The 27,222-nt window shown below is 56.6% G+C and overlaps 1 long non-coding RNA gene across 1 annotated transcript; it reads left to right on the top strand.

Annotated features, from left to right (window-relative positions):
• Nucleotides 1-608: 608 nt before the first annotated feature.
• On the top strand, nt 609-26,979 carry LOC109283794 (uncharacterized). Its single transcript, XR_009462902.1, has 2 exons — nt 609-843; nt 22,127-26,979. It is a non-coding gene; the product is annotated as an uncharacterized LOC109283794 (long non-coding RNA).
• The last annotated feature ends 243 nt before the right edge of the window (nt 26,980-27,222 follow it).

Below are 27,222 nucleotides of genomic sequence, written 5' to 3'. Positions count from 1 at the left end.
CCTGCCAGGAGGACATGGTGCCTGGTTGTACAGGGCAGGTACCACGGCCCCTTCCCTGCCTGGGCACGACGTGCTCCCGCAGCTCGAGTACAGCGGCAAGCAGCACACCGGCATCCTCGGACCAGCTCTAGAGCATGGGGCAGACCTTGGGGGGACCCCGGGCAAAGCCCTGCTCTTCCCTACACCGTCGGTCCCCTTCACCCTTTGCTGACCAGGGCTGTAGCTCCTCCAGGCAGGGACTCTCCTGCCCCGTCTATGCAGTGCCCAGCGCAAACGAGCCCACGGGGCCTAACACCAGCACCACATCCCACAGGCACCGAGTTCATTACACTTCCCTCCTGCTGGATATCCCCACACCCCACCCTGACCCATACAAGGAGCATGCATCATCCCACTGCGGGGCTGGGCAGGGTGTCTATGCTGAGGCCTCAGAAACTTGTGCCACTTGCGAGCTCCATAGGTTTCAGCCGCCGCTTTGATGTTTCTGCCTGCCCCTGGGCCCGCATGCTGCAGCCTCCGTCCTTCTCTGCAGATAAAAGGTGATGCCTGCAACGGCTTGGCCTGAACAGGTTAAATTCATGCACACGCAGACAGAAGGGGAAAAAAATAAGCTGGAGCGGCGGTGGCCTCATTTCAGTTCCAGAGGAGACACCAACACCCCCCCATGTCAACCATCAGCTCACCGCTAAGATCACGCTCTCGCCGGGGCTTTATTTATCTGCATGCCAGCTTTCTCCTCCCTCCCTCCCTCTCCCACTTCGCCTTTCTCTCTCTCTCTCTCCCTCTCCCTCTCTCCCCACCAGAAAGCAGCAGCTTGGAGAGATCTGCAGTTCAAACATTAAGGTAATTATGAGGCAGCGGGCGTTTGGGAGGGGGAGTGGGGGCGAGGGGGAAATGGCTATACAGCGTCCTTGCGATGCCCTATTGTTTCACGTCCTAGATGGGGAATTTGGGAAGCTGGGCATGGGGGACCCTGGGGGGTCTCTGGGGCAGGAGGGACACTGACCTGGCTTCGAGGGGTCCGGGGGGTATTTGGATGCAGGAGGGTGAGAGATCGCTTCCTAGAGACAGGGCGGCTGCATACCTATAGACCTGCGTCTGCATGCATGCACCGACGGCCATGACAGCCGGGGCTTGGGCAGCCCAGGAGAAGCAGCTAGCCTCGTCCGTGTGCTGTAGCGTCGCTGGGGTTGCTCTCCCCGTGGCTTCTCCCTGATGCTTGTGGACCGGCAGCCAGCTCAGACGGCTCCTCCACACCCGGCGTGGATGTGCCCCATTGTTCTGTCTTTGCACGGACACCTCCTCGTGCCTTGCACATCCTAGCCTTACCCCCACTCTTCACTGAGCTTCTCTGCCGTCCTCCCTTCCCCGTGCATCTTGATCGAGTCATCCCCTCTGTCTCGGTAGGATCTTTGCAAGAAATCTGCCTGCAATGTCTCATCCATCTCGTGAGCCTAACAATACCCACCGGTCCATAGTTAGTCTTGCAACACCTCTAGTTTAGCCTATTTTGTGCTAGGACAATGCATCTGCCGTGATACAGCCCATCTAGCCACACACGGGTGTTACCTTCAGTGCTCTTGCTCTTTGTATCATACAGGAGATATGTGCTCGGTGCCATTTTATCTGATTCCTTCTGTAACACTGGGAGCAGGGGGGAGTTGGGAGGTTGGGAGGGAAGACGCCATAAACCGAGGACAGGCAATATTCACCTAGATGTTATTCTGCAGCGATTTCAAGGGAGACAAAGGCCTGAGGTCCCTTATGAATGTTTTCCTGCTTTGTAAAAATTAGCTCCAGGCTGCAACCGATTGCAAATTGGTGTCAGTGGAATTTTATCCCACTTCAGACGTGCAAGACAGGGATGGAGGCGGCGAGCCAGGCATTGAGATGTGGCTTTGCAGATGAGAATCAATTCCTCTTCCCTGCCATCTCATTAGCTATTCTTTGTTCAAGCACTTGCAGGTCGACTTAAAGGGACAGATGGGTGAAAGGGAAGAAAAACCTGGGCCTTGTCCGTGCACCAAAATCTGTTATGAGAAATCCTTTGTGATCACGGTGTCTTGCTGTTACTACTGCTCTGTGGTGCCCTGTAACCGCAGCCCCCAGGCGAGGCCGGACCCCCTTCTGCTGAGCCCTGTACACGCTCCAGACAGGACCTCGTCCTTTGTGGGACTTTTCTGTCTGGATCATAACCTCTTTGGGGACCCCCGCCACCACCCTTTGTTGTACGTGTGGGCAACCGAGAGATCCAGAGCATGTCTACACGGTCATTAATGCACCCTAGCTACTGCACATTAAGTTTAGGATTTGGTTAACCAAGCACTAATTCGATGTGCAGTAACTCGCGCTATTGTGCAGTAGCACTGGTGCAGGGCTTTTTTTAAAAATACTTAGTGTCCATTAGCCTAGTAACATTGCGCAGTCGCGTATTAGCATGGGTTTTGAGCGGCACGTTACCGTGCAGTGTTATTAGGCTACTGCGCAGTAAGTGTCTCGTGTAGACGTGCCCCCGGAGAGGCTGAGTGATGCTCCTGGCAGTCCTTCGTCCTGTTTGCTCCTTCCCTGCCTCTCCCTCCTTCCCCTGAGGAATCGGAGATCAGCCTGACAGATGGACAGAGGAGTGTGGGGACAGAGAGGGGTTGAGAGGGGTGCTTTGCATTGCTCCTGCTCTCCTTCGGGCTGTGACGGAGGAGCCAGGACAGCACCGCGGACAGCTCCCGGGCCGGGCAGCCCTTGCAGTGGGTGCGGGAGCCCTGGCAGGACTGGCCTGGCGCTCTCTGCCTTGGCCGCAGCCTTCCCTGGACACCCCCTGGCCCTGCGATGCTCATGTCTTCAGGGGTCAGGGCAGCTGTGCTGCACCCCAGGCCTGTCTCCCGGGGCAGGGGGCTTCATGGATGGAGCAAGGCAGCGAGATGGTGGCTGAGCCCCAGCCATGGTCTCCTCTCTGGTTTCTCTGCCCCGAGCGTGGGTGCTTGTAGCAGGGCTCAGAGGCAGGGATGGTGAACGCCCAGCCACGAGCAGACGTGCTGCTGCTCCATGCAGACCCTTCCTCCCGACCGACGGTCCCTGCCTGGTCCGGCCCCGAGTCTCTAGCGCACAGCCTGGTAACCCTGCCAACGTCTGTTTTAGGGAGGTGCACAAATCCCCATGGCGGGCCGGGCTGAGACCACCAAACTCATGTCACCTGTGATATGAACAGGTAGGAACTGAGAGTCAGAGGCTCGGCCCCTCTGCCTGCCCACCCCCTCCCCCCCGCCAGCTCCTCACGTGGCCCCAGACGGACTCCAGCGTGGGAGTCAAGAGACCTGGGTCCTACGCTCAGCTTGGCTCGTGACCCGAAGTCCTTTCCCCTCTCCGTGCCTCGGTTTCCCCCCTGCCCTGCAGGAATGACGACCTCTGCTCCAAGAGAGCCGAGAAGCTGCCCATGCCCCTGCACCAGCTCAGGTCATCCCCTCTGCTCCGGGCAAAGAGGATTTTCGATGATCAAGGTCTATTTCTAGCGCTGACCTTGAGCTTCGCCTGACAGCTCCTTCCTCCCCGCCACCAGCACAGGAGGGGTTTGCTCTGCACGTGGGCCGAGGCCACGTCCTTCCGGCCCCTGGGAAAGTTGAACATGCCCACGCCAGACCATTAAAGGCAAGAAGGGGACAGGGGCAGAGTTAGTTTAATATTTTCTGCCCCTAAAAAGCTGCTCCCTGGTTTTCAGGCAGAGGCTCGGCTTCCAAACCCTGCCCAGTGCCACGCGCCGCACCAGCGCCCTGCTGCAAACCTCTCCGCAGAGGGGGTGGAAATAAAGGAGGAAGACGGGGAGAGCTGAGTGAGGAGTGAAGGCTTGGGAAGGGAGCAGGGTCTCTGGAGGAGCCCACCCATGGCCGGGGACCCAGCATCTGTCCCCTTCCTACCGCTCCAAGCTGCATGGACAGGCATGAGACCCTCCTCACCCTGGGAGGGGGACTTATAGCCAGCAGCTCGGGGAGATGAGGGAAGGGATGGTTTGTTGGTGCACAGAGAGCTCCCTTAGCCCTTGCAGAGCCTCGTGCTCTAATTAGGGCCATTGTTAATGTCTAGTTAGTGATCCAGAGAGCCGAGGGGACCAGGCAAATGGAGGATACGGCCCCAGTTGTGCAGAGCCCAGTAGGGTGTGTGTGCAAATGCCTCCCGTTCTCCCAGGGCAGCTCCCCTCCGTTCTGGCCTAGGAAGGCCTCCGCCGCCCCTTTAGATGTGGGGTTCGCTGTAAATAGACATTTCTGCTGGAATCAAAGCATCTGGGGCACTGGGAAAAAGGGCCTGGACTTGGCCTGGAGCACTGGTCACCCAGCGGCCGCTCCCCTTGAGGCTGGAAACCTCTGAGGCTTGTCCCAGGGAGTTACCAAGGGCATCTTAAGGGACCCAGAAGGCCTCATCAGTGCCTCCCCCAGGGGAAAGGGTCTTCCCCTCCCTGGTACCACCCTCTGGGCCACCAGCCCTGCCACGGCAGCCCCACGCGTGCTCGCCTGCAACCAGGACCGGCACAAAGGGAGGCAGAGACGGGCCCGAAGAGCCTGGGGGAAGAGGCAAGCCCAGTCCAGGCATGGGGGGCTGATCGGGAAGGAAGGGAAGACCCTATCGGTGTCCTGTGCCTCAGTTTCCCCATCTGTAAACCAAAAGCCAGGCAGCTCGGTGCGAGGCAGGGAGGTGGGGACGAAGCCCCCGGCCTGTCTGCTGTTTCCATTGAGCGGGTTGGGTGCAGGATTGGCTTTGACAGCAGATCTGTGAGCCTGACCTAAATCTGGGAGCAGCGCTGGGGGGGCAGGGGAGGGGGGAATCAAAGAGACGGCGCGCTTGGAAACATGCACCAGGCCTGCTTAGCTTTCATCTGTCTCCTGCTGGACCCCTCCTTTCCCACCCCCACAGCAGACACATCCACCTCCGCGGCCGCACGGACACTCGGCCAGGGCTGTCCGGCCACCGCGGCCAGCAGAGAAGCACCCTCGTCCCCCCCCGACTTGCCAAGGGGTCAGACCCTCCCGCAGGGCAGGCAGCATGGCTCAGTGGGCAGAGCAGGAACCAAGGGCTCAGTCCTCCTCCCAGGCCAGGTCAGCCAAAAAGTGCTGGGTCCCCGTGCGAGGTCACGGAGCCCTTGATAACCATTAATGACACGTGACTGTGGCTTGTCCTGGCACCCGTGGGCATGGGGTTCAGCCCTTGGATAGACTCAGCTCTCAGGGTCTTTCCCATCCATTTTTTTACATCCAAGCTGATTGCTCTGCTGATGGGTCCCGGGGGCAAAGGGAACTAGCACAAAGAAATATCTTATTTTGACCGTGCTGAAGTGGGACGGGTCTGAATTTGGTCTGGGGGGGCAGGGAGGGTGGGGATTTGTCATTTGGACCTGAGCAATCGGGCAAAAGCTACAGGAGTCGGCAGAGTACCGCACGGCGCCCCAGCTGCATCCGTCACCCAAAAAAGCTTCAGGTCAAAGACGCTCACCTGGCGCCTTCTGGACCTGGGCTGAGGGGGTGCTCAGCAGAAACACGGGTCACAAACAGGGATGGAGACGAAGCAGCTGTGAACAGACTCCTTCATCCCACCCTGTCCAACAGAGTTACCTTCACGCCCAGCCACGGAGGCTCACAGCACCCATATGGGGTCCATGCCTCTCATATAGGTCCTTGCTTTGAGCTCATTTCCAACGCTGGGACCTCGCTTACACTGAGGTCCCGGAGGCTGGCTCCACCAACCCCACACAGCTGCACTAGAGAAATGAGATGGGAGCTGAGAGCAGGGCCCGGGGTGCTCGGTGCCGGGCACAAACACAGCAAGGACCAAGCCAGCGCAGGGGCACGGGCTTAGCCTCTCCCCCAGGACTTCCTTCTTGGGGTAATAAAAGGCCAGCTTGCAGCTCCCTTGAGCGGGGCCTTGCAGGGAGCTGGGGGTTTAGGAGGTGTTGTGGTCGGGGAGAGACCGGCCAGTGGGCTGGCCTGCTGGCAAAGGCACTGTGTAGGCTCACAGTCTGACTAGCCGAGATGGACAGAGCACGGGAGGGGAAACAGAGGCACGGAGAGGTGAGGTGACTCCCCCAAGGCTGCAGAGCCCCTGCCCCTTTAAACAGGAGGTCAGGCCCAGACTCCCTCTCACTTGCAGCTGGGGGTCATCTCAGGGTGGCTTTTATTAAGCCACAAGGGACGTCTCGGTCTACGGGGCCCAGTGGAGGCCCTGCTGCCGTTTCCTAAACGAGCATCCCGCTGGCCTCCCTTGTGCTTTAGCAATTCAGGAAAGAAATAGGTGGAAACCCTGGGCTGAAGTGGGACGCCCAGGTGCATCCCCGGTATGTGCCGGCGTGACCTACGCGGCATGTCCTTATGAAGGGGACTGGGACTGGGGCCGGGAGAAGCGGGGGCTAGGAGCAGCCAGCCAGAGCATCCAGCATCCCCACTTAGCCGTGTCGATCCTGCCCTGCTCCCCCACATCGGGACCCCCATTTGAGTCCACACAGCCTGCCCAGCCCTCACCCGAGGGCACCGATCTCTGAGACACCAGGCTGGTTTCTGCCCACGCTGCCGCTCTACCCGATGGACACCGCTGTGCGGAGGGGCAGGATCTGGCCCCTCAGTGCAGTGTTTTCATGCCATGGGCCAAGGTGCATGACAGGTGGGGAGGAAACCACTCGGTTTTCCTGGGAAGATGCCTGATGTGGACCAGCGACTCGTGGTCACGGCTGGGACAGTCGCTTGGGATCCAGTGGTGAGAGGTGGGGGTGTCAGCTCAGGGCGCCGCTGGCCCGGCTCTCGCGTTCGATGTCAGCCTCGTTACTGATCATCCTCAGGGGAAATTTCCTTTCCTATAAAACCCCAAACTTGGAGGGGCTGGATCCTGCCTGGGGCTGGCTGCCTACAGCTCCCACCGCAGTCCTGTCTCAGCCCTCTCCCAGCTCGCCACGGGAAATGGTGCAATGCAGATGGGCTCGTGATTAGGTACTCAAGTCCCTTCTGCTCTCGCCCGGCGGAAGAGCAGTTTCCATTTCACGTCCTCCCTGGCCTGTCGCGCTGGGAGAATGAGACCACCCTCCTGCTGAACCAGCTCCCCGGCACGGGGGCTTCCCTGTCCTCAGGCCCTCGTAGCCCTGTCGCAAGGCAAAGCCTGGGGGAAGTAGGTGGATGAGAAATGAGGGAGGTAGGTGGGCCAGGCCAGCTGCATCCATGGGGTCCGGCCTGGGGCTTCTGCTTCCATCACTTGCCTCTTCTGTTTGCTGCCCTGACATCTCGCCCCCTTCTCCCCCATGGGGATATAGCACCGCAGAACCCTTGCTTGATGGGTCCCCAGCAAAAAAAGACCTCCCTGCCCCCTCCTGAGCTTGCAGAGCACACCCCTTGTATCAATGCATGCTGGAAAATGCATGGCTCCCCTTCCTTATTCATCCATATTCAACGTCCCTGATGAAAACAAAGCAAAAGCAGCCTTATCTCTCAGGACGACCTGCTTCATGGACTGGGGTGTCCTTGCCTGTGGTCAGGTCTCAGGGGAAATGCTGTGAAAGACCCGAGTTGCTGCCCTCTCGCAGCGGCGTGGTTAACAGACAAGCAATGCAAGCAGAGGCGGTGGGCTTACAGAGACGGGCTGCGACAAACGACCCCTCCCTTCTGGATTATTGCTGGTAATAAGAACATTAGTCATACGATATTTATATCGCGGCAGTGCCCAGACACCAGGATTGTAACCGGCTGCAGTTTTCTATATTGGGACTGTACCTTTCAGATTTCATTTCTCTCTGTAGACTCCTCCGAGCCCTGGGTGGCAGGATGCATGGTTATTTTGGGTCCCCAAGGACTGGCCTGCCCCACAAGAAATGAGCTGCTCTCCCCAGTAAAGACAAGAGCTGCAGACTGGGGTCACTAATGGGATGATCTACCTGCGAGCACAGCCCCACACGCTCTTCTGCAGTGTTTGCAGGCTGGAGCCTCCACTCCAGTCGCTGTGGGATAGTGTTAGCAGTCTCGAATGCCGATAGAAAGGAAATAAGCAGCAAGAGCATCATTTCTATATCTAAAATGAGCCAGGCATTTGCTAAAACCACGTGAGCTGCCAGTCTCAATATGCGAACAATGCCCCAATCCCCAAAATATTTCTGGCCTGATCGGAGGCAATCGCAGTCTTTCAGCAAGTGCTGGACAGAGGCTCAGCTAAGTAACTCGATGCTGGTGCGTCTCTCTCTCACGTGGGTAAGGGATTGAAGCATGGGTGCCTTTGAGCAGAATGTAATAGCATTTATATCCCATTAGCGCCAATCAAAAGCAAGTCCTCTTGTGCTACTATGCGAACAGTGACAGCTCCTGCCCCCCAGTAGCTGATCGCGTGGAGATCCTTTCATCTGAATGAGAAGCAAAATGATTCTCCCTGTCCACCTGGGTATTGCTAGTGCACCTGTCACCCTGGGATCTGGGCACCGGCTAATGTAGATCTGGTCTGGAAATAATGAGCATCAGTAATAATTGATCAAACTGAACAGAATGGAAACCAAGTCTTCTGGTTAGCGGCACTAATGAAAGTATCACGTGATGACTTGGAAACCATCCAGGCTAAATATTTTGGAGGGGTTTAGTATGACGGATGAAAAAATCTCCGGGGGATCTTGCACGGCTCGAATGGGAATGTGTCGATACCGAGTGCACGGGGTGAAGCTGCCGGGCCGGAGGTTTCTCTCCATGCCTGGTGCTGGTGCTGGGGGTTTTCCCCCACTCTGTTTCATTCCTATAAATAGAATAGATTCACAGGAGGGAAGCAGCTCTTGGAAAGTCTCGTATCTCCCTCCTTCTTCCAGCTGCAGACACGGCTGAGCCTTGCTCATGTGCCCTGCAGACCCGCCGGAGTCTGCGGGGTGAGTAACCGCTGCGGCATCCGGCGGGCACTTCTGTGAGCGTGGCCCAGCACCATCCTGCTCTCAGGCACCCCGGTGTGCGTGCGGTCTGCGAGCTGGCTGGAGTTGCCACGGGCAGAATCGAGGTCGGGATGTGCACCACCCTGCACGTGTCCGCACGAGGGTAGCCGTGGCGGGGGGTCGATCCTGCGTGATGCTGAGCCATATGCCCTGGTCCAGCAAAGTCCTTAACCACGTGGCTAACTCGAAGCACATGGGTGGCTGCATTGTCTCGGCATGCCCGCTGCCAGGCCTGGGTGCAAGCGGGTCTGTTAGCCGGCTTGACGTGTTCTCCGACCCTGCTAGCGACATCCGCGCCAATAGGCAGACCCCGGCACGGCTCGAGCAGAGGGCAGGCGGCGGGGCATGGTGGTACAGGCCCGTGTTCGGTGCCTGACAAGCAGCACCCATTGGATTCACATATCTAAGAGCACAACCCTCCCCACGGCCTTGATGTGTTAGCTGCGTTGCTGACCTGGGGCTGCCTGAGCTGGATGCAAAACGCTGTCCTGCCAGGGCTTGCAAAGGGGTGCCGAGCTTTCATCGGGTGCCAAACTGCCATCTGCCTCTGCCCGGGCATAGCTCAGCTGTAAGCGGGGGAGTGGGGGCTGTATTAGCGCTGACTCCTGTCCTTCCCCATATAACATCTGCAATGAAGTAGGGTTTAGGCCTTTTGCCAATCAATATGCAGGCTGCCAGGCAGCACAGGAGCTGTGACGGCATTTCCTGGATGCCCAGCTCCTTGTCCGCATGCCTCTCAGACTCACCCTGGGGCGAAGACAGTGCGTCCTGCATTTGTACAGCGCCTAGCGCCGTGGGATCCTGGGCTGGCTCCCAGGCAGGCTGGCAATGCAGATGAGGAAGAGCCCAGTCTCCGCCGCGTGTCTTTGCTTACTGGTTCTTGACAGAGAGGTGGCTCATTTATAATGGGGCAGTGAGGGGAGGGGGCCAGTATCCCAGTTTGTTCCTACTCTCGCTTTCACGCGCCGGCGGTGGTCAGAAACGCATTGTAAATGAGAATTGAATGACGCCTGCCTGGTCTCGAGGGCTGGTCCTCCCTTCTCCCTACGCCCAGGGCCTGTTTGAACACAGGTCGCCCGGACTCAGAGACGAGCAACAAACCGTGTAGCCAAACGCAGGGGCCTGAGCCTCAGAGACAGGCTCTCCCGGCAGGGGGGATACCACGAGGTTTACCGATCTGGCAGGGGAGATCCCCTTCTTCCTGGCCTTGAATGACTCGGTGTAGTTGGAGAGTGAAGGTCTGTCCCTTGCGCCGTGGACAGGCTGACCCCTGCCAGAGTCTACCCATGCCTCCCAATGGGAGGATCTCGGCTACGCGGTTTATGGCGATGGGGCATTGCTCCCAGGCTTTCCCTCTAGCTTGCTCTTTGGGCTAGGGACAAATGAGGCCAGGGAGCATCTGAACCCCAAGGCTTCCAGGTTTGGGGCTGGTATGTGGATTTGGGAGCATTTGAAGCCCCAGGGTGAAGAGCCTGGGAGGTAGGATACTTATGGGTGGTAGCACCGCACAGACCTGAAGGATTGAGCCCTGCTCAGTCCATCGAATTGGGAGCTGATTTGGGCCCAGACACCACATTTCAAAGCACTGCCCCTGCCTGCAGGCTTTCCTGTCCGGCGGTGGGGATGCTGCCCCGAGCTGGCCTGTTGGCTCCAGACCCTGGTGCACCATTGATTCAGTGATTGTAAAGCCACGAGGTTCGTCCCGCCCAACCTCCTGGACAGCACAGGCTGCCCACGTCCCCTGCGCCCCGCGTATCACAGCGCAAGAGCCGTAGCACGGCGTATTGCAGCATGTGCCTCCTGCTTGCAAGGGGGGCTGGAGGAGCACGGGGCCTTGCATCTGCATTAGACGCACAAGGCACTTTCTCCCCAGCCACCCCCGGGCCTGCCTGCAGCCGCCCGGGGTGTGTGCACCCTGCCAGGGTGATGGATGCTTCCTGCTTCCCAAAGGCAAATCCAGAATAGATGAATTACAGATATTGATTAGGATCCTCCTCTCCCTGGGCCAGGCTTGGGCAAGGGCAGGCGGGGGGGGGCAGGGAACCTGGAGGAGGGCACGGTTCATTCAGAAAATTAATTGCTGTCAAACGGATTTGAAGCCCAATCAATCAAGGTCAGGGCGCCGTGGTACCCCATCGATAGCCATGTGCAGTGCTGCAGTGCGGCGCCGGGGCCTGCGCACATGCTAATTGCCTGGAAGGGAAGAGAAGGGCAGGGAAGGGAAAGCTGCTCCTCACCCGACACACAGGCTTGGCATGGGGGCAGCTTTGGACCAGCCGGGGATCCTATTTTGACCCCCTTCCAGCCAAGCCCACGGAGAAGGCGATATCTGCACAGTGTAAATGCACTGCGCAGCTCCCCCAGCCCCCTTCCCCTGCAGGGATGCCTGGAGATCTCAGTGAAGGGCGTAAAGAGAAGCTGCACTCTCTGCTTGCAAAGAGACAGGGAGAAAATGGCAGGGGGAGAGATTCAGGCCCGGATCCTGATACTCATTGAGCCCCTCCTGATTTACACCCACGGGAGGCGCACGCAAGAGAGATGGCCTCAGCACCACGCCTGTCCCTTTAAATGACGCAATCTCACTTACATGACTAATCTCTTATTTATAGTCTCTTCCATTTTAATGACGCTCCCCGACACTTGCAGCAGAGCCATGTCGCTGCCTCGTGCTCTGGGTCCCATCCCCTGCCCGCCGGCACTAAAGGGGCAGCTGGGTTCAGCCGGGGCCGGAGGGACCGTAGCCTGCCCCTGGGCAAGGCAGCGTGGAGGATGGATGCACGGGAGAGATGCTAGAGGTGCGGGAGAGCAGCTCCCGGCAAGGCAGAGGCAGGCAGCAACCATTACATGCTGGCCAAGAGCGGATGTCGCAGCCCAGAATCGGTTTCCCGGGGTAAGGGGAGGCTGCCCGGGACACCCAGTCCCTGCTAAAGTTTCACCGAGGAAGAGGAGCCTATTGCATTGCTCACTGCGGCGCCTGCCGCTGCCGGCTGAGATCATCGCAGGGCCTAGTGCCAGACCCAACTGGAAGAGACCTTGGGCGTCAGGTCCCCTGTGAAGGACGGCGCCTCCCGAGTGCTGCACTGCAGCGTCAGCTCGCCTCGCCGGCAGGGCTCCCTGCTCACTGCAGCGACAGAAGCTGCCACGGGAGTAGGACTGATCCCAGCTGCTTGCAGCCTGCCGCTGGGGTCCTTTTCCCATCGCGGGTCCAGCTGCCGCCTTCCCGGTCCCCACCGCCGAGCCCTGTTCCCCGCCGGTCTGCACGGCGTGGGGTCATCTCCACCAGCCTCAGGCAGGGAGAAAGCGCTGCCAGGTCACGGCGTGGCAGCAGTCAGTGGGGTCCCGTGCCCAGCACCTGAGGGGCTTAAAAGGGAACAGCTCAGCACCTCCCTGCCCACAGCCCCTGTTCCTTCCCCTCCTTTATCTGCCTTGTCAATGCAGATCGCACGCTGGTTAGAGCAGGCCTGAGTCCTGCCGGAGGCACGTGCACTGCCCAGCCCGGGGGTCTCTGCTCTTAGTCGGGGCCTTGAAACACTCCTGCAAGGCACAAAATGCCCCCGCTTTTCCTAGGATTCTCCCTTCATGGGCGCTAACTGGGTTTAGTTAGTGGTTAAAATAATTGGCATGAGACCGCACTGACGCATGGCTGAAAGAAGCCAGCTGAGCTGCACCGATGGCAGGGCAGGGAGTGCCCGGTTCAAGGCCACTGGCAGTCTGGTCATTTCGGGGTGCGAGCACACACGGTGCCTCTCCGCATCTTTGCAGGCCTGGGGAGCAGATACTGCATTAACTAGGATTTCCCCACCCCCAGCTCTCTTCCTCTACAGCAGCAAGAACTGTATTGCTCTTGATTTATATGACAATAGCAATTGGAAGCCTGATTAGGCCTTGGCTACGCACAGGGGAAGAAGCAGTCTTTGCTTCGCATAACACAGGGAAGGAAAGAGATGGGCCCAAGGCTACACAGAGGGTCAGTAGCAGCCCCAGCACTACAACTCTGGTCTCCTGGATCCCTAACATTGCCCCTGGTATCACCCCCACCTGGCTGGGGGCTGCCACAAGTAGCACAAGGCTTTGTTTCGGCTGAGAGCACATTGAAACAGGTCCCATTGCCTCCAATGGGGCTGGGATCTCATCCCAGGTCTTTCTTCCCCATTCGTAGCCGGCATCCTTTTAGACAGCAAACAGCATGTTGTTCCACACGGTATGGGTCGGTACCGTCCTGTTCTCCTGGACCCTCGCGCGCCTTCCCTTTGCTTTGTTCCCATGGCACGGGCAGGAAAAGACAGCTGCTGCCTGCTGCTGTTCATGGGGTCAGCAAGCGCAAGGGGCGATCTGCAGCCCCGGCAGCAGCTCTCTGCACCCAGCCGACGAATACGACCAAGCAGGAGAGGCATGCCTTTGCTGTAGAAAAAGCTTCCTGCAGAAAATATGATAGGGCTGTTATGGCCACTTAAAGCGCTAGTGCTGTCTGTTGATCACGGGCAGTGTTTTAAAGATTTCTTCCATTACTTTCATGCGTCTGGGAATGGATTTTGCAATCAGCTAGCAACGCTGCAGAGCTAGAAAGCTTTGCTGTGGCGTATTGCAGGAATCAGAGTGTTTTGACACAGAAATTAGGTCCAGCGGGCGTCAGGGGATGCACAAGCCTCTGGTTATGAGCCTGCTAATCCAGGCAGCAGAAGATTACCGGCTGAGCGCATGCATACCTATCTTTCCCCACATATCTACAATCATTTATCATATGAAAACTAAATAATTGTATTTACTAAACAGAACAGGAATCTGTTCGGCCTTGCTGTACGAACCGGTTAGGGAGACAACTACTGTTTTCTTACAAGGACATCATTTGAGTAAAATGCAGATATTAAAAATGTCATAGATTTTTGCCTGTTACCAACACACCTCAGATGGCAAAGGCTCAACGATTAAACTTTGCTTTGCTTTTTATCTTTCATACCCTCTTTGTAAAAAATCCTGCCCTGCCAAGACAATGGAAGTAGCACGGTTGATTTGTGACTGATTTCACTTCCCAATTCCCTAGCTGCTACAAGGCTGAGTTTTTTGACTGCAAGAGAAACACGTTAGCACTGACCCTGCAGTGAGCAATGCACGGGTGCAGACGTGCAAAAAGACAAAGCAGAATGAAGATAAAAAGCCTGTGTCCATTAAGAAAAAAGCCACAAGTAAATATTTCTGTTTATGGTTCTTTGCAAACAAAGGCTGGATCTTTCAGATGCTCTCAAGTCCGGACCCAGGAGGCAAGGGAGCATGTAACTCTCATTAAAACCATTGGGCATTAGGTGCCTAAATACCTTTGTGGGTCTGGGCTCATGCATCGGCCTGACCTTGCTCCTGCAGAAGGCAGATGCTATTGAAAATCCCACAGGGCCCTAGTGCTGCACGGGCCTCACCTATGGGCTAGTCTGTTCTCCCAATCGTACCCCAGACCGTAAGTTATTTGGCACATTTCTTGACCCCCAGATGCTGGTGTCATCCTGTCATATCAGCTTCTACTTACACATGGCCATTCCTTGTCCCCGTGCCTATGAAGGGAGGAAAGCTTACCACCATAACTCAGTGAGCAAAGAAAAAGCACCATTAAAAAAAAGCAGCTCCTCTGCCTCCTCCAGGAAAGGCCAGATCTGCATTCAGAAACCAGCTTGTTCCCGGGTCGCTCTCTGTTCTCCCCTGCGCCGTCCCCAGCGGGAAAGCTTCTCTGCCTGTCTTGGCTGCTCTGCCTTCAAAGGAAAGCTCACCTCCTGGCTGCTCCGTTTCCGTGCACAGGCCCCCTTGCAGGGTTTGAATGACACTTCCGCTCTTGGGGGGGCTGCAAAAAAAATTGGGTTCCCCATCACGATGCTCTAATAAAATTGGAGACCCCCAGGTTATGCTTTTCAAATCTTACAGGGGGGCTCTTGTCCCCCAAGCCCCCCCTGCCCCCTTCGCCCACAGCCCATCCTGTGCAAAAAGGCTGAAGCCCAGCCTTGGAGTAGTTCTGCGGGGGCAGATAATGATGCTCCTCACCATCTCATCCCAGTCTTGAGATCTCACTTAAAAAGATCATTTATTATTATTAGTCGTAGCAGTAGTATTGTTGTTGCTGCTATGATTACTATTGTTATTACTATCATTATTACTATTATGAATGCTGCTACTACTACTATACTTATTATTACTACTGTTATTGTTATTTTGATGTCTATCTTGCCGTACCCAGGAAAGCTCAGGGCAGCTCACAATGTAAGACAAGCCACCAGAGAAGAAACCATAGACTCCCCTCCAGCCCATCACAAGATGCTCTCTCTATCATGACAGTCTGTGCTGCCCAGATATATAACTCTCTTTATATATAGAATATATTTTTAAAAATATATGTTAAAGACAGCCTGGGTCCGCAGAGCCCTGGGCTTTGTGCTCTCAGCAGCTGCGTCCTTGCTTCCCAGGCCAGCGTCTTGGTTGAGCTCAACGCGCTCTCGAAGCCGCCGCGGCTGCTTCCCCAGGGGTTTCATCCGTACTCAGACCCAGGGAGGCAGCGGGCAGATCTCGCCTGTTTGGTGAAGAAGCAAGGCAGGAGCCAGGAGGGGAGATGTCCCGGGACAAAGTGCAGGGCTTGCAACCCCCCTCCATGGCCTCATTGCTTCTCCTTCATTAGGGAAGGCAACTGCAAGGGGGGCCTCCAAGGGAAGGGACTGGGCTCTGCTGGTTCTTTAAAATCATTCCCCTGAAGCACCTGGTCCTCTGGGTGCCCGGAGGCCACGGGGTCCCCTGGGAAGACTCATGACACCTAATGGGAACTTAGGAGGCAGAAATCCTCAGCCCTTGAGAGCCAACTTGGGAAGAGAGGGTGGGTGTAATGTTGCAAAGAGGGGGCAAAGCAAGCACCCTGACCAGCCTGGTGGAGGGGGCCCGCTGGCCCAGGAAGAAGCCAGGTGTCTCACTAAATTGCATGAAGATGTCTCTCTGTGCCGTCTGTTTCCATAACCAAAGTGGGGGGAATATGTTTTAAACGGATAATCCTCCGTGGAGGCTGTGGGATCTCCATCCTCGGAGGTTTTCAAGACCCGGCTAGACAAAGCCTTGGCTGGGATGAGATGGTTGGGGCTGGTCCTGCTTGGAGCATAGATGTGACCTCCTGAGGTCCCTTCCCACCCTCATTTTCTAGGTTTCTGGTTTGATCCTGTCCTGGAAAGGAACTGAAAATGAGAAATCCTTTCCCTAAAGGCTTCTTGGAAAGTCGCTGGGGGCAAATCCAATGGGGCATCAAGGCAGGCAGGGACGGGGCTGGAAGCAGAGAAGAGGCTGGAAAGCAGAGCGGGAAGATGGACAGCAGGCAGACACAGGGTGGCTTTCAGGCCAGGCACAGAGCCGGATGGGAATGTTTCTCTTTGTAATTAAGGTGGTGGGAGTCATAACACTGATAAGTTTTAACTAGGGTCTGCTCTACAGACTGTGCCTGGAGGTGTCTACCCCAGCAGGGCAGCGAGTGCAATGAAGCCAGCACCAAAATCCTTCCAAGAGGGCAATGAATGCATCGGGGTCCTTCAAGAGTCCCGGGGCCTGGCTCCATTGAGCCATGTCCTTGGGGACCCGGTTGTGAGAAGGCAAAGTTAGGCCGAGCCAGGGACTCTGCAGCCCCGTCAGGCAGGCGCAGAGCCTCAGCCCTGGCAGGGAGATGGGGACTGCATCAGCCCTGATGGCCGGAGGCTGTGAGAGGCGGTTGTTAACAGCACGGTTGTTATTTGGTGTTCGGGCATCCTTGCACGGCTTTATGTCGTACTTAAAGCTCAGGAGGATGCCGAGCACCCATGGAAGACAAGGGGCCAGCAGCAGAAGGAAGACGGGAGGGCAGGCAGGGAGACCCAGCGTCAGCGGATACAGCTGCATGTGCCAGAAAGGGTGAAATCCTTCTATGGGGCGGCCTGGCAGGTCCATTAATATGGACACATGCAGCTGCAACCCTATTGCACCCTGTGCACGGACAGATTGCAGCCTGGGGTCTCCCAAGGCTGGAGGAAGAGATCTGTTGGGGGGGGTTGTCCCCACTTGAGTTTGTTTATTGCCTGTTTGGAGCGGGTAAGCAAATGGAAACATCCGTGTGTGATGGACGGACGGATGGACGGATGGGTGGATGGATGCGTGTCTATTTGCATGATCAGTCAATTCTTAGTTAAAAGACACCAAATGTGGCCGTGTCATTGGCCCCTCCCAGAGACGTAGGATTGGATTCTGATGTGAAAAAATCGAGGGCAGCTATTTTATACGGCTGGGCCGCATTTCTCAGCAGATTTCCAGGCTCGTGCTCACCTCCCAGCTGCAGCAAAGGGAACGAGGGGACCCACCGAGGGGGGCTAATCGAGCTGCAGAAGGAGGGTGAATAAAGCAGCATGCGAATGGGCCTTCCCAAAACCTACCGGGTGCTGGAAGGCGACCGTGTCCATCTCAGCCTCGCCTGTGAAATCTGTAATTAAGAGACCTTAACTAGCAACTTCCAGACTCCAGAAACCTCCACTGGTTTCTCTCTCTTTAAATAAGAGGCTTGTGTTAAAACCCTGAGCGTTTAGCTGGGAAGCCGACTTGCTCCCCCGTTTCAGGACACTGCAGGGAAGATCCCGGAGCACGTCTGCCTGTCCTGCTAATAGCTGATTGTTCGACTCCGCGTGGAAATAGGGTGGAAGCTATTTCTCTGCATTCTTTTATCTTGATTTGCTTGAAGAGCGGGTCGGATGGTTTCCATGCAGTGCAGCCATTCACCCCCCTCCTTTGCTCTCTGTGGTTTTGCCTCCCCGGCTGATGGCTTGTCCAGCTCTTCCCTCGTTGCATTTGAGCATCTCTTCACCCAAAATGCAACCCAACGATGCAGTTCCCCTGCTCTACAAAGGACGTGGGAGCTGGGGAAGGGACTTTCCAGACCCACAAGCCACCGCCAGCCTGGTTTGTTCAAGCAAAGGTGTTCAAAAAGCCTTCAAGACGGAGCCTTTTATTTCTTTATATTGTTTTAAGCAACTCGGAAATGTTCCCGCGTCGGACCTGCCTCTTGGGGGCAGAGGGAAAAGCCCCCCAGCCCTCCCTCACCCTGGCAGCCCTGCCTGCGGCGTTCGAGCTGCAATGAAGACAAGACCCTTGGAGATCGGCCCCCCGACCCAGATCCCCGGGGCTGCGGCGTGTGCTGTCGGTCTCCCTGGGCCTGACCTGGCAGCGAGACAAGGCAAGGGCAGCCTAGGGGCAGGGGCCGGGGGAGTGTGGATCCAGATTAGCTCATTCCAAAAAAGAACTGCGTTGCCTAATGGACACCCGGCTCCTGGAGAACAACGGCCAAGGGCAGGCTTTGCCCTGGGGTCCCAGGCCTGGCTGCGTGCTTGGAAAGAGGGGCCTGGAAGGACGGAGGTGCTGAGTGGGGCAGGGTCCCTGTGCGGGGATGTGCGGGGTGGGGGGTCTCTATGCAGATGCTGTGTGGGGAGCTGGGCACCTTATGGGAATGCTGCAACAGGAGCGGGGTCTGCACGGCAGTGCTGTGTGGGGAGGGGTCCCTATGGCGGTGCGGTGGGGGGAGCTGGGTGGAAGAGCTGTATAGGGGTGCTGTTTGAGGAGGGGAGTCTGGATGGGAGAGCTGTGTGGGGAGGGGGGCCCGACAGAAATGCTGTGGGGAGAGCTGGGTCCCTATAGAAATGCTGTGTGGGGAGGGGAACCCTATGGGGGTGCTGTGGGGGGTCCCTATGGTGGTGCTGTTGTGGTGGTCCCTATGGGGATGCTGTTGGAGATCCCTATGCTGTGGAGGTCCTTATGGGGGTGCTGTGGGGGGGGGGGGGGCCCTATGGTGGTGCTGTTGTGGTGGTCCCTATGGGGATGCTGTTGGAGGTCCCTATGCTGTGGAGGTCCTTATGGGGGTGCTGTGGGGGGGGGGGCCCTATGGTGGTGCTGTTGTGGTGGTCCCTACTGAGGTGCTGTTGGAGGGGGTCCCTATGGCAGAGCTGTGGGGGGGGGTTCCTATGGAGGTCCTGTTGGGGGTCCCTACAGGAGTGCTGTGGAGGGGTCCTTATGGGGGTGCTGTGTGGGGGCCCTAAAGGGGTGCTATGCAGGGGTCCCTATGGGGGTACTAGGTGGGGGGTCCCTATGGCGGTGCTGCAGGGGGTCCCTAAAGGGATGCTATGGGGGGTCCCTATGGCGGTGCTGCGGGGGGTCCCTAAAGGGATGCTATGGGGGGTCCCTATGGTGGTGCCGCGGGGGGTCCCTATGGTGGTGCTATGGGGGGGGTCTCTGGCAGTGCTGCAGGGGTCTCTATGGCAGTGCTACGGGGGGTCCCTATGGTGGTGCTGCGGGGGTCCCTATGGGACTGCTGCAGGGGTCTCTATGGCGGTGCTGCGGGGGGTCCCTATGAGGGTGCTGCGGGGGGTCCCTATGGGGGTGCTGTGCGGGGGTCGTTATGGGGGTGCTGGGCGGGGGTCGTTATGGGGGTGCTGCGGGGCTGTGCAGCGGGTCCCTCGTTGCCGCCCGGAGCCGGGACACCCCCCCGGGCCGCCCGCCGGTCCCCCGGGCCCGGGTCCGCGCAGCTGATGCTCGGCTAGTCGCGGGGCCGCAGCCGGACCGGGCCGGGCAGGGCAGGGCAGGGAAGGGGCGGTGCGGGAGGCGGAGGGAGCGGAGCGCAGGGAGCGGAGCGCAGCGGGCGAGGATGCTGCGGGATGCGGGCTGCAGGTGCGTGCGGCGCGCGGGCAGGGCGGGTGCAGCCGGGCTGGGGGCGCGGGGTGCCGCAGGCGGGGGTGCCCAGCCCCCCCGGGGGACCCTCCGGACCGCGGCCTCGGCTCTCCGTGTTCACAGCGGACCTTGATTTAATGTCACACAATTAAGGCACGCGGTGAATGCCAAGAGAGGGGCCGCCCTGCACCGCCCGGGGCAGCCCCCCAGCCCTGCGCCGGAGGGGGGCTGGTGGCTCCCTGCAGCACGCGTGGGTTTTTCCCCTCTTCCCCCCACCCAGACGACCCCAGCCCTGCTCCGACCTCCTCCCTCCCAAGGACAGGAGGGTGGGGATCCCCCCCAGCACCAAGTCACAGCTCGGGGGGTAAATCCCACAGCAGGCGGGCAGCCCCCTGCACACGCCCGCGTGCCCCCTCCCCATGCCCCTGTCGCCCCCCACCTCCTGCTCTCCTCCCCCCGCGTGGGGCTGGGTGGATCCTTCCCCTGCTGTTTGTTCCTGCCCTTGCTCCGTCTCCTTGTTTGCGTCCCGAGGAGACTCAAGGGGACGAAAGATGATCCCATAAAAAAAAAAGAGGAGCCCAGGCTGAAAAGCAAAAGGCAAAATCCTGCCTGCATGGACCCCAGTGGGGCTGGGGGCTGAAGCGGGGGGAGAGAAGGGCCCAGCTGAGACCCCTCCCCACTGCTGCAGGGCTGAGGCGGTCTGGGCTTGCGTTGCTGGACGTCCCGGGGCTCAGAAGCTCTGCGCGGTTCTGGTCGGACCATGTCAGGTGCCTGTCCCGGTCCCCGAGCCGGGGTCAGCGGTGGCACAAAGGCCGGAGGGGCCAAAGCCAGGCCTGGGGGAGGCTGCAGGGGTTGGTGCTGGTGAGGAAGCAGGGCCTGGCCCCGCATCACTCTTTGGAAGAAGGCCCAGGTGGCTTTTAGCTCAGCTGTAATGAGCAAAGCAAGGCTCCTATAAAGGCCGCGGCTGTTTCTCCTTTGGAATTAAACTGCATTTTTAATGGATTTAGGGTGTAATTTCATCACCCCCTGACAACCTCCCCTCCTGCATTTGTGGTGGAGGGAAGGACCTCCTCCCTGCCTCGCCGAGGCCTCTCCTCCACCCTGCTTTTTGTTTCTTCATCACCCTGTTTCTTGCTAAGCATTCATCTCCCTGCTCTGCACTGAAGTCCAAGGCAAGGAGGGAGTTAAAAATCCAGTAGCCTTCACTTATGTATGTCAATACATAATTCCCCCCCCAGCCAATCTAAATTGCTAAGGGACCCACAGGAATATTTTTATCCCCCTGCTATGGAAATTCATTATAATAAAGCAGCCAGGCATGTGTCAGGCCATCTGTATCCCCAGAGACATAGTGGCAGCTCATTATAAGCCATAACTGGCATTTTCTGATATAGAGCTAATTTGACAACAGGCCATTAGACAAGCTCCCCTCTGCAAAGCCCCCGTTCTGCACCTTCAAGAGAGGAGTCTGAAGGTACCTTTTAGCTCAGGTTTTACAAGGATCATAAAGCTATTAGGGAGGCTGAGCTGTTCTTGTACCCACCTCCCCCAACCCCCGGATAAACTGATGGATCAAAGTGACAACAGGGACACGTTTCCCTGGAGCGACTCCATGCTAGGCCGGGGCGGGATGCAAGGAGAGCATCTCGGGGGAGCATGCACAGCTCATAAAGGGTAGTTTCATGGATACAAAGACCTGACCAACCCACTGAAGAAGTCAAGGCGAGGCTTTGATGTCACGCACTTCAGATCTGACCCCAACGGCCTGATGCTGCAGGCTCCATGTGCAAGTCGTGGGGTAATTCCCAGAACTCCCAGATTTTCTTTTATTGGCACTTTGGCTTTTTTAGTCCAAGGGTCCGAAAGAAACACTGGCTTTTTCTAAGAGCTCATGAGGGGGAACAGGAGGCCTTGGGAAGTGCTGTATGGCAAGAAATGAGGGGGAAAGTGAAGGCAAGCTTGCAAACGCCGGGGAACCCACCTTCCAAAGCAAGCTGTGAAAGCAGCAAAAATGGCTCGTCCCCTTTTCCATAACCGTAGTTATCAGGAAACTGCTGTGGTCTAGATCTCAGAAAGAAGAAAGCCCCCAGGGATGGGTTGCAGCTTCCTAACATTTTTCTGATCTGAACATTATAAACAAGCCCTTCTTCTGTATCAGGCGTTATCTGAGCAGGGCCTAAGGGTTTTGGGGTTTTTTTTGTACAAGCAATGCGTACATCTGGCCTCACATGCAGTGAGGCAAGGAGTTAACGAAGTGGAAAGAGTGACTATAGATAGAAGACATTTTGGAAGAAGCAGGCATTAGCCAAAGTGTGTAACCAGGTAGAACCTTATTTACTGGGTTTTCTTGGCGAGAGGCTTGGTTTTTAAAAGAGCTGGAAGTCTATCCCCCCTCCCTTTAAACACACAGGCACGGACGAACCCACCTGCACTCAGATCCAGGTATGCGGTATATTAACACACATTGATTTTTGGGCGCATTCAGACATCAATTAGGTATTGCTGGTCTGCTCTTAACAGGAACTGGAAGACGACCATCCAACAGACCGGGAGGACGAGGCGATAGTTTGTTGGTGTCGTGGGGTGAAATACAGTCTCCCCGAAGTGGGTGAGGGCATCTATTCATGAAGACCCTCAGTGAGAGGTGGGAACGAGCCAAAGGGGCAACATACCTATATAGCGAGGTAGGGGAACAAGCCACAGTCCCTTCAAGTCAAAGGGAGTCTTTCCATTGGACTTCAGCAAACTTGGGATCGCTCTTGCTCCCTACCTCATTTTTTCCAGCTTCCTTCATGGCGTTTTGTTCCTTCGCTTTCTTCTTCCAGATGCCAGCACTGCCTTTTCCTCCAAACCCTTCACTGATGCTGGAAGGAGGAGGGACATTTCCTCCTAGAACAAAAGGATGGAAGAATGGAGATGGGAAAGGGACCTGGAGGGTGAAGGCCTTTCCATCCACAAACACCTCTCCCATGCCTACAACTCACGACCCCAGCCTCGGGGACGTGGCCGATTGCAGGGTGGTCTCCAGCAGCCAAAGCCAGTGCAGTCCGTGCATGTGTCAGGTCAAGCCAGGTGGATGGGGCTCTCCGCGATTCCCAAGGGAGTTGGCCTGGCTGCCCCCGCAGATCATACGGGAGCAAGCCGGGTTTTAAACAAGCCCCCGTTCGGCTCAGAGTTGTATTCATTTTTAGTTTAAAGACCAAACCGACCCACCCTCTGCCCCTCTTGCGGCCGTTGTTGTCACTGGCAGGATTCCCAGCAACGTCAGCCACGGCTGGATCGAGCCCTCGTGGAAGTCAATGGCTAGGTTCTCCAGGAACGGGACCTGTTTGGGGAGCGGGGGCACAGCATTTGGCCTGACGTGGGCTCATGATTCGGGTTTCCATCTTCCTCCTTAACGGTATCCTTGCACTTGAGATATTCCACTTGTAACTTGAGAGCAGGCCCAAGCCAGTAAAATGCTGGGACCAAATTTGCAACAGCTGAAAAGGCAACGTAGCAGCTGGCGCTCTACTGGGTGGTCAACAGGGCTCCTGCCCATGCCCCAGCGTAGGGTCCCGCGGGTTATTCCCTTTAGAAAGGAGAACTTGCTGCTGTCAGTCATGTCTTGGGTGTAATCCTGCTTATTTTCAAAGACCATCCAAGTCCTGGTCCTGTGAGCACACGAGGAACCAAGAAGAAGAGTTCATTTCTTTGCTCAGCTCTGGTTTTTTTGGGGAGTTTTTTTGGTTCAGCCAGCAGTTCGCTCCCAAACCACACGCTCCGTCAGCCGCCTTGCAGGGTCAGGCTAAAAGTGTCCGCGCTTCTGCTGCTTTCGTGCTGCCTTCGTGTCTCCTGCTGGGGTGTTTTTCCTGCTTCTCTCTTTTGCACACGCACACCTTTACATAACGGCACCCAGGTAAACCCCTCTGATCACACTGTGCATCCCTGTTTGCGTGCGTTGGTAACACTCCCCCCAGGTCCCAGATCCCATAAAGGGGCTCAATGGCTTCTTTCTTCAATGAAGGGAAATGGTGAACGTCCTCCCCCCGGTTTCAGCAAACCGAATCCCAGTCCCTGCCACTGTGCCCTGTCTCAGCTCCACTCACCCTTCCCGCAGAGCCTAAAGTGGTGGTGGCATCTAAAAGCCGGTCTTAGCTCTTCACGTACTTGCAGGGTTGGAACATTTCCCACCCCGATTGCCCTCCCATCCAAACCGTCTTGGAGCTTTTTGCTTTTCCGCATCCTTCATTTTGGCCTCTCCGGCCGGCTGTCTTTCAGGGAGTCCTGGAGGACGATGTTTCCCAGGCTGCGACGGACCTGGCCGGTCTCACAAGGAGCTCCCCTCCCTCTCTTCTCATTGCACGTGTCCACAGCTTCATCGTCCGCTTGGGGCAGGGAGCCATGCCAGAGCCCCGTGCCCTGTGCCTCCTCAGCAGGACCCAATTGTATTCATTTATGACCTTATTTATTTGGCTCAGGACTGCACAGAGTCCTTCCTTCCCCCTGGCTAGCCAGCTTCCACCCTCTTTTCTCGCAAGGTTATGGAACAGATGGTCTTTATTTTTGTTTAGCAGAGGCAGCCATCACCTCTTCTCCAGCAAAGGCCTGCATCAATCTTTGCACAAAAACAATGTTCCCAAGAGTCTCGTGGCACTTGGACTACGAGCATCTCCAGTGACCTGCGTGCAGCTCACCAGGGACCCCAAATCCGCAACGAATGTGCTCGTTAGAACGTCACCTGTCATCAGCTCCTTCTGGAGAAAGCATGAAGCCACTCCTGCGCACGTCTCTTTGCTCCTACTTGAGAGCCGCGCTTCGTTCCTTTAAGTGGCTGCGCTGACTGACGTGGAGTTCAACACACATCAATGGTTTTTCTGTTATTTAGCTGAGCTTGTGACTGCGTCTTTCTCAGACCTGGGGAAGCTGGTCCAGCATCTCTCCCAACTGGACCATCGGTTCAGGAAGAGAGATCACAAACACCCCACCGCCTCTTGGACACTTCTTGGACCATTGCAGCTACAAGTCTTCCTAGACCAGTCTAGGAAAGTCGTGGTGACACCATGCTTGAAAGGCCAGCTTGTGTCACCAAGCAGATGGACAGCAATGCTCTCCACTGACGTCCCTATGTGATGTCCCTTTCTGCCATGTCGCAGCCTCTGTTGCAATAGGTGCATGAGGACCCTTGCTCTTCCCATGGTCTGGGGAAGCAGAGACATCCCCCTCTTTTAGAGAGCGCGCTGCCCTGAGCATTTCATTCCTTGCTCTCCCGCTGCAGGCAGCGTTTGCAATTAGCCTGCCAGGTACGGCCTTAGCGGGACCGTGCTCGTGTGGGACAAATCGCAGTGCTGCAGCCTGTCCGCCCACCTGTCAGCTTGTCATGCAGGCTTCCTAAATCTAAACAGCCGTGAGCAAGGATGCAAGGGCAGCCCTGACCATGCTCTGCCTCCCGTCCAAATAGCCGCAGGAATGTTTTACAGATTGAACCACTGCCAGGAGAAGTCCCTCCGTTTGGTGCAATGCTTGTGCTCAGGAATACAGGCTTTGGCCGTCATAAACCCCATTCTCTCTAGCCCCTGTTTCTTTATTGGCAGAGCCCACAAGCTGGGAGCACTGGCACTGCATGAAAGGGATTTTGAAACCTAAATCGGCCAAGTCGGGAGCAGTCAGGAGCCCTCGGCCACCCCGGCTCGCACAAGCGGTTTCTCTCCGTCTATGAAACAGTTTTGCCACTTTGGCAAAATGATAAATCAAGTTTCTTTAATAGGGCCAAGTTTTGCAGCGCCCAGATCAGCAGGGGAGGGTCTGGGATTGGGCCAGTTCTCCCCAGTCTCAGTTTCATCTCCGTCAGCAGAAAATCCCCCCCTGGCTGATTAGATCCCGAAGGTCAGTTGCCATTGCGCGGGGCTCGGCTTCAGGCTGGCAGCCTTCAGCTACTCAGGGACCACTTGTGAATGGATCACTTCATGCTCAGAGGTTGCAGGAGGCACCTGGATCTGCCTCGATGCAGCAAGCCCGCTGAGAGAGGCAGCCGCGCAGTGCCAGAGGTATGCCTCGCAGTGCCAGAGGCATGCCTCGCAGCCTTGTCCTGCCACAAAAGCCGTCTTTTATTTTTATTTTTTCTTGCCCTTTGGATCTGCTTCGTGCTGGCCATTTTGCATTTTTAAGACCCAAGAGGAAAACCAGACTGAACCTGTTGTACGTAATGCCGTGAGAAACAAGCATCCTTTAAGGTGACCTCAGTGAGCTTTCCATAGTCCGTGCAGTCTCGTGCTGCGCTCTTCTTTTTTAAGCTAGTTTTCAAGGCAAGGCCCAAAGACTGGTTCACCTTCTTGATCCAGTTCCTCCTTGACCTCCACCACCTCCCTGTGTGCAAAGGAGGCCAAGAGATGTCCAACGTGGGTCAAACCTTTAATTTGGGGTTTGCTAGTTACTAGGAGAGATGGGGAGAAAACCAAGCCCCATGAGACCTGCCCAAAGAAGAACGCAGCAGCCTGCGTTTGCAACACGAGGCAAACAAAGAAGCCAGCCCTCCACCATCGCAGCCAAGAGGAAGAGAAAACTTGGAGGAGCCGAAGAGAAGGATGCAGCACAGACAGGTGCATATTACTCAGAGCTGCACTGAAAGCACCCAGGCCAAAGAGAGGAGGAAGGTCTGCCGAGTCCATGCCTCCTGCACCCAGAGCCAATTGTGCATCAAGCACTATAGCGCTCAGAGCTGCCTGCCGCACCAAGCAGGAGACCTGATCTTTGCCAGGCCCCCTTGGGCTCTCCTCGCCCCTGCAGCTCCAGCACCCCACACTGCCAGGTTTTCCCAGGGTCAGAGGTACCCAAGAGCCTGGCCCGTCGTCTCGGTGCCAGCCAGCCTGTTCAGCTGCAGCCTGAGCAGGGTGACGTGGTGGAGCATTTTGCAGAGGCGAGGCTGAGCAGCTCGCGGAGATGGGTGCAATGTGAAGGCTTGCAGTTAGAAGCTAGCCCCTTCTTCCAGTATGCAGAGAGGAAGGGTCCGGGAGGGGAAAAAACCCCCACACTGATTACGTTTTACAGGGAAAAGCAGATAACCCCTCAGGGACTCCTAGGTGCCACTGAAGTAGAAGCAGGACGGCATTCCCCCATGCTCTGATTTTAAGTGTATATTGATGATTGTACATATGACATGCACCACATTTCTCATTTTAAATGTATACCATCAAGACTAATTATTAATGTATTTATGCAGCTGTTATACACGATTTAAATATTCACCCTATTACATTTACATGCGTGCACTATACCGTGGCACAGAGCCCCGTTCAGTACTGTGATTTAGAACAGCATCACACGGCTGTAATGCAAACCCAGCCTCTTTTCCCAAGTTCGGTAAAAAAAAAATAAACTAAAGCCCTCGGGCCCGATCCTGCTCTCACGGACACTGTCATTAAAAGCAGCAGCCAAGGCATCGGCCTGGCCTCGGGGAGATCAGAGTCGGTGCCCTGCACTTACGGGCTCTGAACAGGTGAGCTTTCCTACTCTGGCTCAGGCCTGGATAGCGCTGCCAAGGTCACGTAGGTCTGGAACATCTTCAGTGAGGGCAGGGGGTGACTCCGGATTCACACTGGTGCAACTGATGTCAGACTGGAGCCTGCACATTTTCGCCT

This window comes from Alligator mississippiensis, chromosome 6, assembly GCF_030867095.1.
Source record: "Alligator mississippiensis isolate rAllMis1 chromosome 6, rAllMis1, whole genome shotgun sequence".
NCBI classification, from domain to species: Eukaryota; Metazoa; Chordata; order Crocodylia; family Alligatoridae; genus Alligator; species Alligator mississippiensis.
This window is presented reverse-complemented; position numbering and strand designations above follow the sequence as displayed.